General features: G+C 44.9%; 1 protein-coding gene across 5 annotated transcripts in view; it reads left to right on the forward strand.

Annotated features, from left to right (window-relative positions):
- LOC140394014 (inactive rhomboid protein 1-like) overlaps positions 1-12,450 on the forward strand; it is a 561,145-nt gene that overhangs the window by 88,369 nt on the left and 460,326 nt on the right. The window contains exon 1 of one of the 5 annotated variants that reach the window (XM_072480777.1): positions 941-1,173. The exons of 3 other annotated variants lie outside the window; for them this stretch is intronic. The gene's annotated coding sequence lies outside the window, so the exon portion shown is untranslated. Of the gene's footprint in view, positions 1-940; positions 1,174-1,518; positions 1,537-12,450 lie in introns of those variants that run through there. One more of the 5 variants, XM_072480780.1, reaches the window with a different exon arrangement.

The raw sequence follows: 12,450 nt of genomic DNA on the forward strand, positions 1-12,450 counted from the left end.
GCTGCTCTGATGGTAGAATTGTGTGGCTGCAAGCATTTGAGTTAACGTGCAGATTAAACATGAATGTTGTGTTCTCTCACAGCTGATTTTGAAATTGGAGTTTATATTTATGTCTGTCTCTGGAAAACAACTAAATTGGCAAACTGCTGAATGAGGTGACCACACCTTCTTCAAAAATGCACACTCATCATGTGCGAGCAGGATATTGAAAAATTGAATCTCGAACGTCAGTACCTTCCTGACGCATTATCGTTCTGTGCGGCCACCAAATTACTTGACACCAAAGCAAGTGTTTAAGTTTGAAAATGGGCTTTTGCTTGAGAGAGATGTGTCTTTGGTATTTCTCACAAAAATTAAACACTATCCTGAATCGCGAACTTTATCACAGGCTATGCTGTCATCGGTCGTGCAAGAAGGAGTTCCAGATGAGCTCACTATTAGTATCTTTAGCATGGTATTACACCAAACTTCAGAAATGAAGCAATGATAAAAGTTTGACTGTGACTGGATGGTCAAAACAAGACCACATGAGATGCCAGAATGAATAAATGAGCTCATTGTAGCAATGACTAAGTGTTTTGTGCTCCTCACTCCTCCTGACTACTCTTGTTAATCTATAATCAGGACCAGTCATCTGTACCATCAGGGCACTGCGTGGCTTTCTTTTAGTTTTTTTTTAGTTGGCTGTGAGATTCTTTTGTTGTCCAGCAGACTGTAAGTACAGTGGGTATCTTATTCAGCCAGGGGCAGTGATTAAATGCAACAAGCCACAGAAAGAGACTCCCTTTCACAGAACCGTTGATGCATTTAACAAATTATAGTGGGTCAAGAGGTTCCTGCATGCAACGTTTCACCCTGAAATCTGACACTTATCATTTTGGAAGGGATTTGGTATTCTGGTTGCAGTTTCAAGAAGTTTCATTTGGAAGCAACAAGTTTAACAATAGCCCACAAGATTGGTTGTCATACTGAAATGAAACCAGTTTGAACTTGTCAGTGCAGCGAAAGCTGGTGAGGAAGAGAAACTGATTAGTTAAAAATAAAACCCATTCAAGTGACACGGTGTTAGCACAGGATCCAGTGAACTTAAAATCTGATAGGTACTAACTGCGGGGTCCTTAACGCTTGGAAAAGTACCAAATGGTTGACAGCAGTGATGACTGTGGGGGTAAGGTAAGCACAATGATCCTGTAATTTCTACTTGCAGCCAATGACTTTTGTGTGCTTCAGCCTTAAAAACAGGGTGTGTGGAAATATCTTTGAAAGCTGGGAAGCGCTCAACCCCTGAGTGTTCGACATCTGCTGCAGATCTCAAGTTGCACTTTTAATACATGTGTGATTTTCATTTACCGAGTTCAGATCACGGTGTCCTTTTGAAATAATATTTTATAATGGCAAATTCTATATTTTGGTGTTGCGGTGGCTAACAGTGTTGGTATGAAAATGGTGGTCATGGCTCTCGGATTTTGGATGATTCAAGCCCTCTTACTGTATCTCAGGAGGGAAAATATATGTTCCAAAATGATGTGGAGAGTGGTAAGTATTTGATTTGTGTCAATTTTAATTGATGCAATTAAATACATTGCCTCCATTGTGTTTTCCATGCTTCAATCTCAGTTGAGAACAATTGTAGCCTGAGTATTTTAAAGGTCAGAATGTTTTGCAAAACTGAAGTCACAGAATTGGGAGGTTGGATTATTCTACATATTAATGATATGGGGGTAAATAGCACAGTTATTATTTGTCCGTCAGGTATCGCTGACCCACTCTGATTGGAGTTGCAACTTGTAAACAAATGTTTAAAGTAATGTTCGAGTGCAATCCCGTTACTGTCATTCACCTGATATTGATGATCCCAAATTTCTAGAAATGCTCCTTTATTTTCCTACTGAAGGAGTGGTTTATGAGTGATGACGTTGAGCATGTGTGACTTCTCGGGAGAGTTTGAAACTGGAGGGGTGTGAAATTGAGCTCAGGAACATCTGTTTTTTTGCGTGCTCCAGAGGCTGTTTGGGTCCAAAACAATGTTTTGTGTGCGTGCACACTTTGAATCACGCCGGTGCCATCTTAGGGCGTTGGGTGGGCATACAGCTAATGTTCGTTCGAAATATGCAGTGCATACAGATCATGACATCAGTCAGCATGTGAAGGAGACTTGATGCCAGCATTGCCACATTGGAACTGAATGCTTCAGCCAGTGCCCTCTCATAACCTTGCTCAGCTGAACATGAGTTCATCAGCAGGAAGGACCACCAACCACTGCTATTTAAAGGGATTGTTAACTGCTTACAAGTTAGTTGCTGGTTGATTTCTCCTGGCTGTTGCCACATTCTAGACCTGTCTGGTTCTTCCTGTAGTTCTTCAAAGTTGGCAAAGCCTGCAGGGTCTTTATCCTAATTTGAACATTTCTTCGAGACATAAATGAGTTGATTTCAGACATGTATATAGTTATTCCACTTGGAATACAGCATGACTGGGGGGAATGCACAGAGACCATACAAAGTAGGAACAGCTGCAAGAGGGAATGGTTGAAAGGACGAGAAGGACTCTCAGCGAGGAGGTCATATAAGCCCCAGATGCTCAGGGAGCAATTCTCATCCTCCCTGAACCTCAGCAAGGAACAATGTGCGAGATTCCTGTACTTCAGTAAGGATGTCCTCACTGAAATCTGCCACCCGCTGCAGCCTCCAAGCAGGGTGAGGATGGCATTGCCAGTGGCTATGAAGATGGTTGTCCATGAGCATTTGTGGTTGGATCCTTTCAGGCTGGAGCTTGAAATATTTGCAACATCTCCCATTTTGCCATCCCCTTTTTGGTGAGGGAGGTTACTGGAGCTCTTTATATAAAGAAAGTAAACTCCGTTTCATTCTTTCTCTTGCCAGAGGGTAGCAAGTGGAAAAAACATGTGAATTTGCTAGGATTGCAGGATTCCCCAAGGTGCAGGGTGCCACTGAACGTTTGTGCACCACTTTGTGGGCACTGCATTTCAACTTTGTGATTTACCGGGTTTCCATTGTCTCAACGCCAACTGAGTCTTGCACGTCAGTGCCCAATATCCTGGCAGCATTCATTATATCTTCAGTAGTCTGCTGTGCATTTGAGTCACCATAGCAAACCAGGCGATGACTGCTTGACAACAAGGCAAGGCCCGTCTGCTCACCACATGGGTGATGACATTGGTGTGCAGCCGATGGACATGTGCGCAGCCTACAAAGAAATCTCTGCTGCCACATGAAATGCGATGTGCTGAAGCAATGACTCCACTGCTGAGGCTGCTCCGGAGGAGTCCTGTGAATCTTGATGGTGTACTGCATGCTGTACACTATCAAGAGGTGAGGGCACGGGCCTCCTGAGGAGCCTGAATCTTGCTGTCCGTGTGCAATGTATTGGGGTGCAATATCAGGAACCTCAAACCCAAATACCCATTTACTAACAATCCCACATTCTACCTTCACACTCTCCCTATGACCATCACAAAGTCCACTCAGCTATAATGCAGAAATTAAAGACACAAGTTTTCCAAAGCAAATTGATAAATCAAATAAAATCTTCTAATCACCATTCTGTATTCCCGTACGGTCTGGCTTTTGAAAGCCTTTCCCTGTCCTACCAACCTTATGCAGCCCTATCTCCAGTGGCTGCTGGAAGGCTGCAGATTAACACAAGCACCTCTGGGCTTGAGGCTCAATATCAAAGTGCTGTCAGCTCAGTACGAATTGGCAGACCTGGTCAGCTGAGAGACAAGAGCAAGGATGTTGGCAGAGTGAATGCTGCCATTCTGAGGGAGGGCTGGAGGCTCCTGTTTCCTCTCCCCTCCTGGGGTAGTGGTGGTAGCTGGGGAGGGGGGGGGGGGCATGTCTTAACAATTCTGGTGGTATGTTGGAAAACAGATTGCTGTGCAAGCTCCCTTTGAACAATGTAATTCATGCCAGACTGATTGATGTGTTATGTACTCTGGGATAACACAGGCTGCAACTCGATGCAGCTTTGACCAAAAGATACTCCAGACTTTGAAGTAAGTTCAATGTGATTTATTGAACCATTAGCACAGTTCATTGAGTTCGACTCTCCTGCTAATCTTGCTATAGTAACTCAGTCTAACTAACCAGTCTGCTCTAAGCCACGTGGTGGGTGTGATGCTTCTGATCTGCCTCTGTCCTACTCTAAGTGTCACCTGTGGAAAGAGACAGAGCATGTGTGCCCTGTCCTTGTATATGGGTTGCGTAATGCCCCCTTGTGGTAGTGCCACCTCTGGGTGTCTTGACTGCCCATTGGTCGTGTCCTATTCTGCGTTCATTAAGCCATCTGTGGTGCTCCCTCTAGTGTTTACTTAGTCGTTGTGTATCTACATTAACTGCTTGTGTATTTACAGTGATGCATATCACCACACTGATGAGCTTCCACTGCAGACCTTTTGGCTGAATCTGTCTGTGCTGAATTGACAGTTTCACTGTCTTCGATCAGAAGCTGAGTAGTGGTCACCACTTCACCGTATGAAGAAATCATTTTAGCCAGCAAGCAGCACCATGTTGGCATATTGCCCGTATTTCAATTAATGGACAACCATTAATCGCATATCGAGATCCCTCCTCTTGTTTTCCCGGTTATTCAATACATTCCCTGGAGAATTTGAAGATTTACATTTACTGTTGCAAATTACTTTTGCCTCCATTTCTACAAATTAAGACTGCCGTGATGAAGACTGCACTTCCTCTGTATTTTGTACCTAAATGGATAGGTGCTTAGTTTGTTATGTAATGGAACATTCATATTCATATGATGGGTGAATTTCTAAGAGTTGATGTTCTCCAGTGAAACAGTCCCATTGATAGACCAAGTCTTGTGATGATTTGAAAATTGAGGAAGGATGTAGAAACTATTTTTAACAAAAAAATCTCCTTGTAGTATTGCAACGTGGTTAATAAAAAAATGTTTTCCAATTAAGGGGCAATTTAGTGTGGCTACCTTGTACATCTTTGAGTTGTGGGAGTGAGTCCCACGCAGACATGAGGAGAATGTGCAAACTCGACTCGGAGAGTGGGCCGGGATCGAACCCGGGTCCTCAGCGCCGTGAGGCAGCAGTACTAACCACTGCGCCACCGTGCCACCCCGAGGAACCTAGATTTAGATGATCTGTTTCAGTTTGTTTGAAATGATTGAGAAGGCAGTATACTATATATAAATGTCAAGTGCTCATCTCAGTGCAACATTTTTCAGCTTGCTTTTTGACATCAATGTCACCAACTTAAGAAATGATTCCTGCACTTTTACTTCACAATGTCCTCCAGTTTCTTGTATTGTATTGCAGTAACTTTCAGCGTCCAAATAACATAAAAGGTATCTACTGTAGAAATGTTGGGGTTTTTATTTTGTTTGAAAAATATTCAACTTTATTTTCTGAATTGGCCTCTTTTTTTCTGCTCTGCATAATTCATAGAATAGAACCATAGAATCCCAACAGAGCAGAAGGAGGCCATTCAGCCCATCAAGTCTACACTGATGGCCCATTCCCCCACCCTATACCCGTAACCCCACCTAACCTGCATCTCTGGGGCAATTTAGCATGGCCAATCCACCTAACCTGTACATCTTTACTGTGCGAGGAAACCGGAGAACCTGGAGGAAACCCACGCAGACACTAGGAGAACGTACAAACTCCATATAGACAGTCACCCAAGGTCGGAATTGAACCCGGGTCCCTGGTGCTGTGTGGCAGCAGTGCTTGTTACCGTGCCGCCCCAATTGGCCAATTATTTCACCATTTAATAGGGCAGTTAAGAATATTTGCATGTTAATAGATTTTATGAAGCATATAAGATGTTCATATGGTAAAATATTATTGCTCTTTTGTCCTAGGCAAATGGAATGAAATTTTACATTAGATAGAAAAAATGTTGATCATGTGTAGATGCTTATTTCAAAGTCGGCTCCTAGAATGAGAGTAAAAGGCAGGGAATTCAACAGTTCTGCATGAAATGCTTTGACACAGTAAGTGATATTTTATGTACTTGCCCACTGGCTGGAAAGTCTGAGAATTCAGTGTTCCCTCTTCCCGGGAAGGTTTGCTGCGTTAAGTGCCTCTCGTGCAATTAATCGGGCAGCCTAATTCTGCTCCTGTATCTTATGAACTTATGAACAGCCGTGGGCTCTCCCTGTGATCAAGGATTCTGTGAGCAGGAGTCCCACACCCGAAAACTGCTCGCCGTGTGGCGGCTGTGCAGTGCTCAGCAGTGCCATTGGGAAGTGTGGCTGCTGCCGTCAATGCAACTACCAGAGGCCCAGGATCGTCGATGGAAACCAGGCTGGGGAGGGGTGGTGGTGGGTTCTGTTCAGTAGCAAGTACAGGGAGGCAGTGTGGCTTTCAGCAGGTCCCATGATCAGGCACTGCTGACCAGCCCCCACCTCACGCACACACCTGAGGAGCCACAAGAAACCTTGGTCATGTTCACCCCGAAGGATGAACAAGAAAAACTTGCCGACACCATGGTGAGATGGGCAAGAAATGTTAACTAGCGGATAAAGTCCCCATCTCATGGATGAAAACATAATTGCCCCTGCCCCCCCCCCCAACTTTCTACCATTATAGAGTGAGTCATTTCTCTCGTGGTAAAAACAATAACAACAAAATGATATAGTACAATGAGGTCTATTACCTCTGATGTCTACTCGGACATTGAACTGACATTTATTAAGGAGATAAATAAACTCCATGGTTCCAGGCACGTTAACTGCAAAACAAAGCTTTCTGTTTAAAGAATGTGATGGGTTTTTTTTGCTGAATGTTTGACGTTCTGTTGTTTGCATGGGATGTAGTCTTCAAAGTCAACTGTCAAAGAGAATTTGAGGGATTATGACTGAAGGTGCTGATTAAGTGGGTTTGGCGCTGATTTAACCTTCTGAAAAGAACTTGGGAACAGAATGTGAACAGTCAGCAGTATTGTTGGTGTACATGGCCGAGCAATTGAAGCCTTTTAAACAACTGAATGGCAGCAAAACTGTGAGGCAACACGGTGGCAGAGTGGTTAGCACTGCTGCCTCACAGCACCAGGGACCTGGGTCCGATTCCGGCCTTGGGTCTGTGTGGTGTTTGCACGTTCTCTGCGTGCCACTTGTGTTTCCTCCGGGTGCTTCGGTTTCCTCCCAATATATGCAGGTTAGGTGGATTGGCCATGATAAATTGTCCTTTTGTGTCCAAAGATGTGCAGGTTGTGGGGTAAGATGGGGGAGTGGGTCTCGGTGGAGTACTGTTTCAGAGGATTGGTGCAGACTCAATGGACTGAATGGCCGCCTCCTGCACTGCAAGGATCTTATGGTTTTATAATCAATCAAATCCTTGACCACAGAATGGTTTGGGTAGCAGCCCTATTTGGCAAAACTTTTGGATTTGAGATTTCTCTTATGTTTTTGTCACCAGTAATTCTTAGTGACACAAAAATAGACTTCACTAAAAGGAGATTATAACCAGACTGAGAGAATGTAATCTAGGGGAAATGCCCCCAATTTACTTCACTGGGTGCAGCTCGCCCAGAATAATTGGGCCTGTTTTACAGACCTGGGCTAACTTGCCTAATTTAAGTGGTAATGTTCAACCACACTAGTGTAATTCATAGAGTATAAATGGCTCCACTTACTGCTCCGAAAATAACCCATTATTGGATGAGAGTGGCACAAATTTGCTATCAAAAAAGGTAATATGCTTCATCTTTTGTCCTTTGCCTTTTTTTGTGTAATATCTATTATTTTCGAATATTTTTTTTTTAAACCCTGAGGTACCTGAACAGTCACCAAAACTGATAAAGTGAGTATTGTTAGCTGAATTTTATTTTGACAACTTGACACTTTAAAGAGGTTCTACATTAGGATTTAGTTTGTGTGAATGTCAAGGTCGTTAAAGCAACAGCAGTTTGAACCGTTTCTGCAGCTAAAATTCAGCAGAAATTAATTAAACTATTTTTGCTCCTGATTGGAGCGGGTCCCAAAAAAACAAGAGCCGGCCAGAGATTATGATGGCTTGAAAGGTTTGCTGCTCTACTTCCACCTAAAAATCATGAAGAGAGCCTGTTAAATTTGGGAAGGAAGCTGACCTAAAGATAAGTAGGATGTTTGGGGGCTGCTCTTCCTCTGATTTAATTAAACACAAATGTTTGTGGAAGTCTCCACAGCAAAATTGTTTCCTTGTAGTGGAGGAAGCTGGTTCTAGTACAGGCTGCTGATCAGCTGCTTCTCTTGAATGCTCTCCTTAACTGGTTCATACAGTGACCAGTTGGTGTTCTGAACATCGCTATTTAGTGTGCAATTAATTTGAAGATTGTTGAAGTATATTGAATGGCAAATGTAGGTTTCACTATAAGAAAGCATGATTCTCCAAGAGTGAGATTAAAGTTTTGCATACCATGTTTAATTGTAGAAGTATTGACCAAAATGTTCACCACCCTGTTGACCAAGATGTCCACCTTCCAGTCTGACTGTCTGTTGCCGGGCATAATACAGTCTTTGGCCAATCAATTGGCCACCAGCCAACCAATCAAACCAAATCCCTCTGATCTCTTGGATGCGAAGTCCGAGTTCTTCTGTTCACAATCTAAATCTTCATAGCACAAAGTACCAACTTTTGAGTTCCTCACTTCCTCTGTTCGACTTAAAGTATATGTCCATTAGATAGCCATGGATCAAAGTAAAAGAAATGGGAACTAAGGGAACCAACAGGAAGGGCTCTTACAGTGGGCACATACGATGCAAAGCTGAGGGAATCACCATCTACTTCCATGCTATATGGCCATTTTGTTCACAGATTGGATGCAGGGCCCGGAATGTTGGATTCCAGGTCTAGATTTTAAACGTTGTATAAGTGTTTTTTGTGTTCCAGTGGGTAAGGTTCCATGCGAGTGATGCCAGGAACTGTAGTAATAAAAGTATAAAATTATGGAGATGCACAGCAGGGTTGGCAGCATCTGTGGAGAGAGCAGCAGGATTAGCATTTCGGGTCTGTGACCTTTCATCAGCCAACAGCAGGACAGACTGCGGAACCATCACCAGCCTACAAACAATCCTGAGCCAAAAGATTGGTGAGGGTCAGCGACAGATTCCTGCGATGGGCAGTATTCTAACGCTCTGGGCATTGCTTCCACTCTGAGAACCAAAAATCTCTTCCCATTAAGTTTCTTTGTTCCATGTTTCACTGAAGTTTGCTGTCCCTTTCTGATTTCAGGAATCTAGTGCAAGTTAGTTGTTATCATTATCTTCCATTCCAATATCCTTGAGAACTATGATCAGCCTGTGTGGGTTGTATTACATTGTCTTTTTGTTTTATATAATATTCCCTCTTGAGTTCTGGATGAACCAGAACTTCCTTCAGTCAGAGGTCGATGAGGCCAGAGCCACCCTTTTTGTCACCAGCCAGAAACCCTTTGGGTGGAATTTTGTGGCCCGTCTCACTGGCGGGAATGTTTGGTCCTGCTGAAGTCGGTGGGCTTTTTAAACAGCTCGCCATGTTTTCCAGCCATTTTCCTGCTGCAATGGGGCTGTAAAATGTTCTATCTCTGCTCTCAATTCTAGCCTTCTCCCTAACTTCTTACTCCTATTGAACCTCGACCTTCCCATTCGGTGTATAGTTTGACTTGGCCTGAGCTTCAAAGGTCACATTCCAATCATCACTTAGTATCCTTGGAATTGCCATTTCCAGGCTAATACATAACTATCCCCTCATTGGCTGCACCCTACAAAATCTTCAAGACATTCAAACCTCTGCTGCCGGCATAAACTCTGCATTGCACCCCAAACATTGCACAAAACACCAAACATTACGTGAAACCTCATCCACTTCTCAGCCCTACCCATGAGCCTTGAGGAGGATGTTAACGTGTTGGGGTAGGGGAGGAGAGGAGGATGTTGATGTGTTGGGGAGGAGAGGAGGATGTTGATGTGTTGGGGAGGGGAGGAGGATGTTGACGTGTTGGAATGGGGGAGGGAAGGAGGATGTTGACGTGTTGGGGTGGGAGAGCAGAGGAGGATGTTTTTTTTTTTTTAAATAATATTTTATTGAAAATTTTTGGTCAACCAACACAGTACATTGTGCATCCTTTACACAATATTGTAACAATACAGATAATAATGACCTTTTTTATTTAAACAAAAACAACAACAAATAAATAAATATTAAATAACAAAAATAAAAACTAGCCCTAATTGGCAACTGCCTTGTCTCAGGCACCCACCCCCCCCAAGTCCTGGGCCGCTGCTGCTGCCTTCTTTGTTTTCCCCCATCTATCTTTCCGCAAGATATTCGACAAGCGGTTGCCACCGCCTAGTAAACCCTTGAGCCGACCCCCTTAGGACAAACTTAATCCGCTCTAACTTTATGAACCCCGCCATATCATTTATCCAGGTCTCCACCCCCAGGGGCTTGGCTTCTTTCCACATTAGCAATATTCTGCGCCGGGCTACTAGGGACGCAAAGGCCAAAACATCGGCCTCTTTCGCCTCCTGCACTCCCGGCTCTTGTGCAACCCCAAATATAGCCAACCCCCAGCTTGGTTCGACCCGGACTCCTACTACTTTCGAAAGCACCTTTGTCACCCCCATCCAAAACCCCTGTAGTGCCGGGCATGACCAAAACATATGGGTATGATTCGCTGGGCTTCTCGAGCACCTCGCACACCTATCCTCCACCCCAAAAAATTTACTGAGCCGTGTTCCAGTCATATGTGCCCTGTGTAATACCTTAAACTGAATCAGGCTTAGCCTGGCGCACGAGGACGACGAGTTTACCCTGTTTAGGGCATCTGCCCACATCCCCTCCTCGATCTCCTCCCCCAGCTCTTCTTCCCATTTCCCTTTTAGTTCGTCCATCATAGTCTCCCCTTCGTCTCTCATTTCCCTATATATATCCGACACCTTACCGTCCCCCACCCATTTCTTTGAGATGACTTTGTCCTGCACCTCTTGTGTCGGGAGCTGCGGGAATTCCCTCACCTGTTGCCTCGCAAAAGCCCTCAATTGCATGTACCTGAATGCATTCCCTTGGGGCAACCCATATTTCTCGGTCAGCGCTCCCAGACTCGCGAACTTCCCATCCACAAATAGATCTTTCAATTGCGTTATACCTGCTCTTTGCCACATTCCATATCCCCCATCCATTCCCCCCGGGGCAAACCTATGGTTGTTTCTTATCGGGGAACCCCCCAGTGCTCCGGTCTTTCCCCTATGTCGTCTCCACTGTCCCCAAATCTTCAGTGTAGCTACCACCACCGGACTCGTGGTATAGTTCCTTGGTGAGAACGGCAATGGGGCTGTCACCATAGCCTGCAGGCTGGTCCCCCTACAGGACGCCCTCTCTAATCTCTTCCACGCCGCTCCTTCCTCCTCTCCCATCCACTTACTCACCATTGAAATATTAGCGGCCCAATAATACTCACTTAGGCTCGGTAGTGCCAGCCCCCCCCTATCCCTACTACGCTGTAAGAATCCCTTCCTCACTCTCGGAGTCTTCCCGGCCCAGACAAAACCCATGATACTCTTTTCTATCCTTTTGAAGAAAGCCTTCGTGATCACCACCGGGAGGCACTGAAACACAAAGAGGAATCTCGGGAGGACCACCATCTTAACCGCCTGCACCCTCCCTGCCATTGACAATGCTACCATATCCCATCTCTTGAAATCTTCCTCCATCTGTTCCACCAACCGCGTCAAATTTAGCCTGTGCAATGTGCCCCAATTCTTAGCTATCTGGATCCCCAGGTAACGAAAGTCTCTTGTTACCTTCCTCAACGGTAGGTCTTCTATTTCTCTACTCTGCTCCCCTGGATGCACCACAAACAGCTCACTCTTCCCCATATTCAATTTATACCCTGAAAAATCCCCAAACTCCCCAAGTATCCGCATTATTTCTGGCATCCCCTCCGCTGGATCCGCCACATATAGTAGCAGATCATCCGCATACAAAGATACCCGGTGTTCTTCTCCTCCCCTAAGTATTCCCCTCCATCTCTTGGAACCTCTCAGCGCTATCGCCAGGGGCTCAATCGCCAGTGCAAACAGTAATGGGGACAGAGGACATCCCTGCCTTGTCCCTCTATGGAGCCGAAAATATGCCGATCCCCGTCCATTCGTGACCACACTCGCCACTGGGGCCCTATACAACAGCTGCACCCATCTAACATACCCCTCTCCGAACCCAAATCTCCTCAACACCTCCCACAGATAATCCCATTCCACTCTATCAAATGATTTCTCGGCATCCATCGCCACTACTATCTCCGTTTCACCCTCTGGTGGGGCCATCATCATTACCCCTAACAACCTCCGTATGTTTGTGTTCAGCTGTCTCCCCTTCACAAACCCAGTTTGGTCCTCATGAACCACCCCCGGGACACGTTCCTCTATTCTCATTGCCATTACCTTGGCCAGGACCTTGGCATCCACATTGAGGAGGGAAATTGGTCTGTAGGACCC

Source organism: Scyliorhinus torazame, chromosome 17, assembly GCF_047496885.1.
Source record: "Scyliorhinus torazame isolate Kashiwa2021f chromosome 17, sScyTor2.1, whole genome shotgun sequence".
In the NCBI taxonomy this organism is placed as follows: Eukaryota; Metazoa; Chordata; class Chondrichthyes; order Carcharhiniformes; family Scyliorhinidae; genus Scyliorhinus; species Scyliorhinus torazame.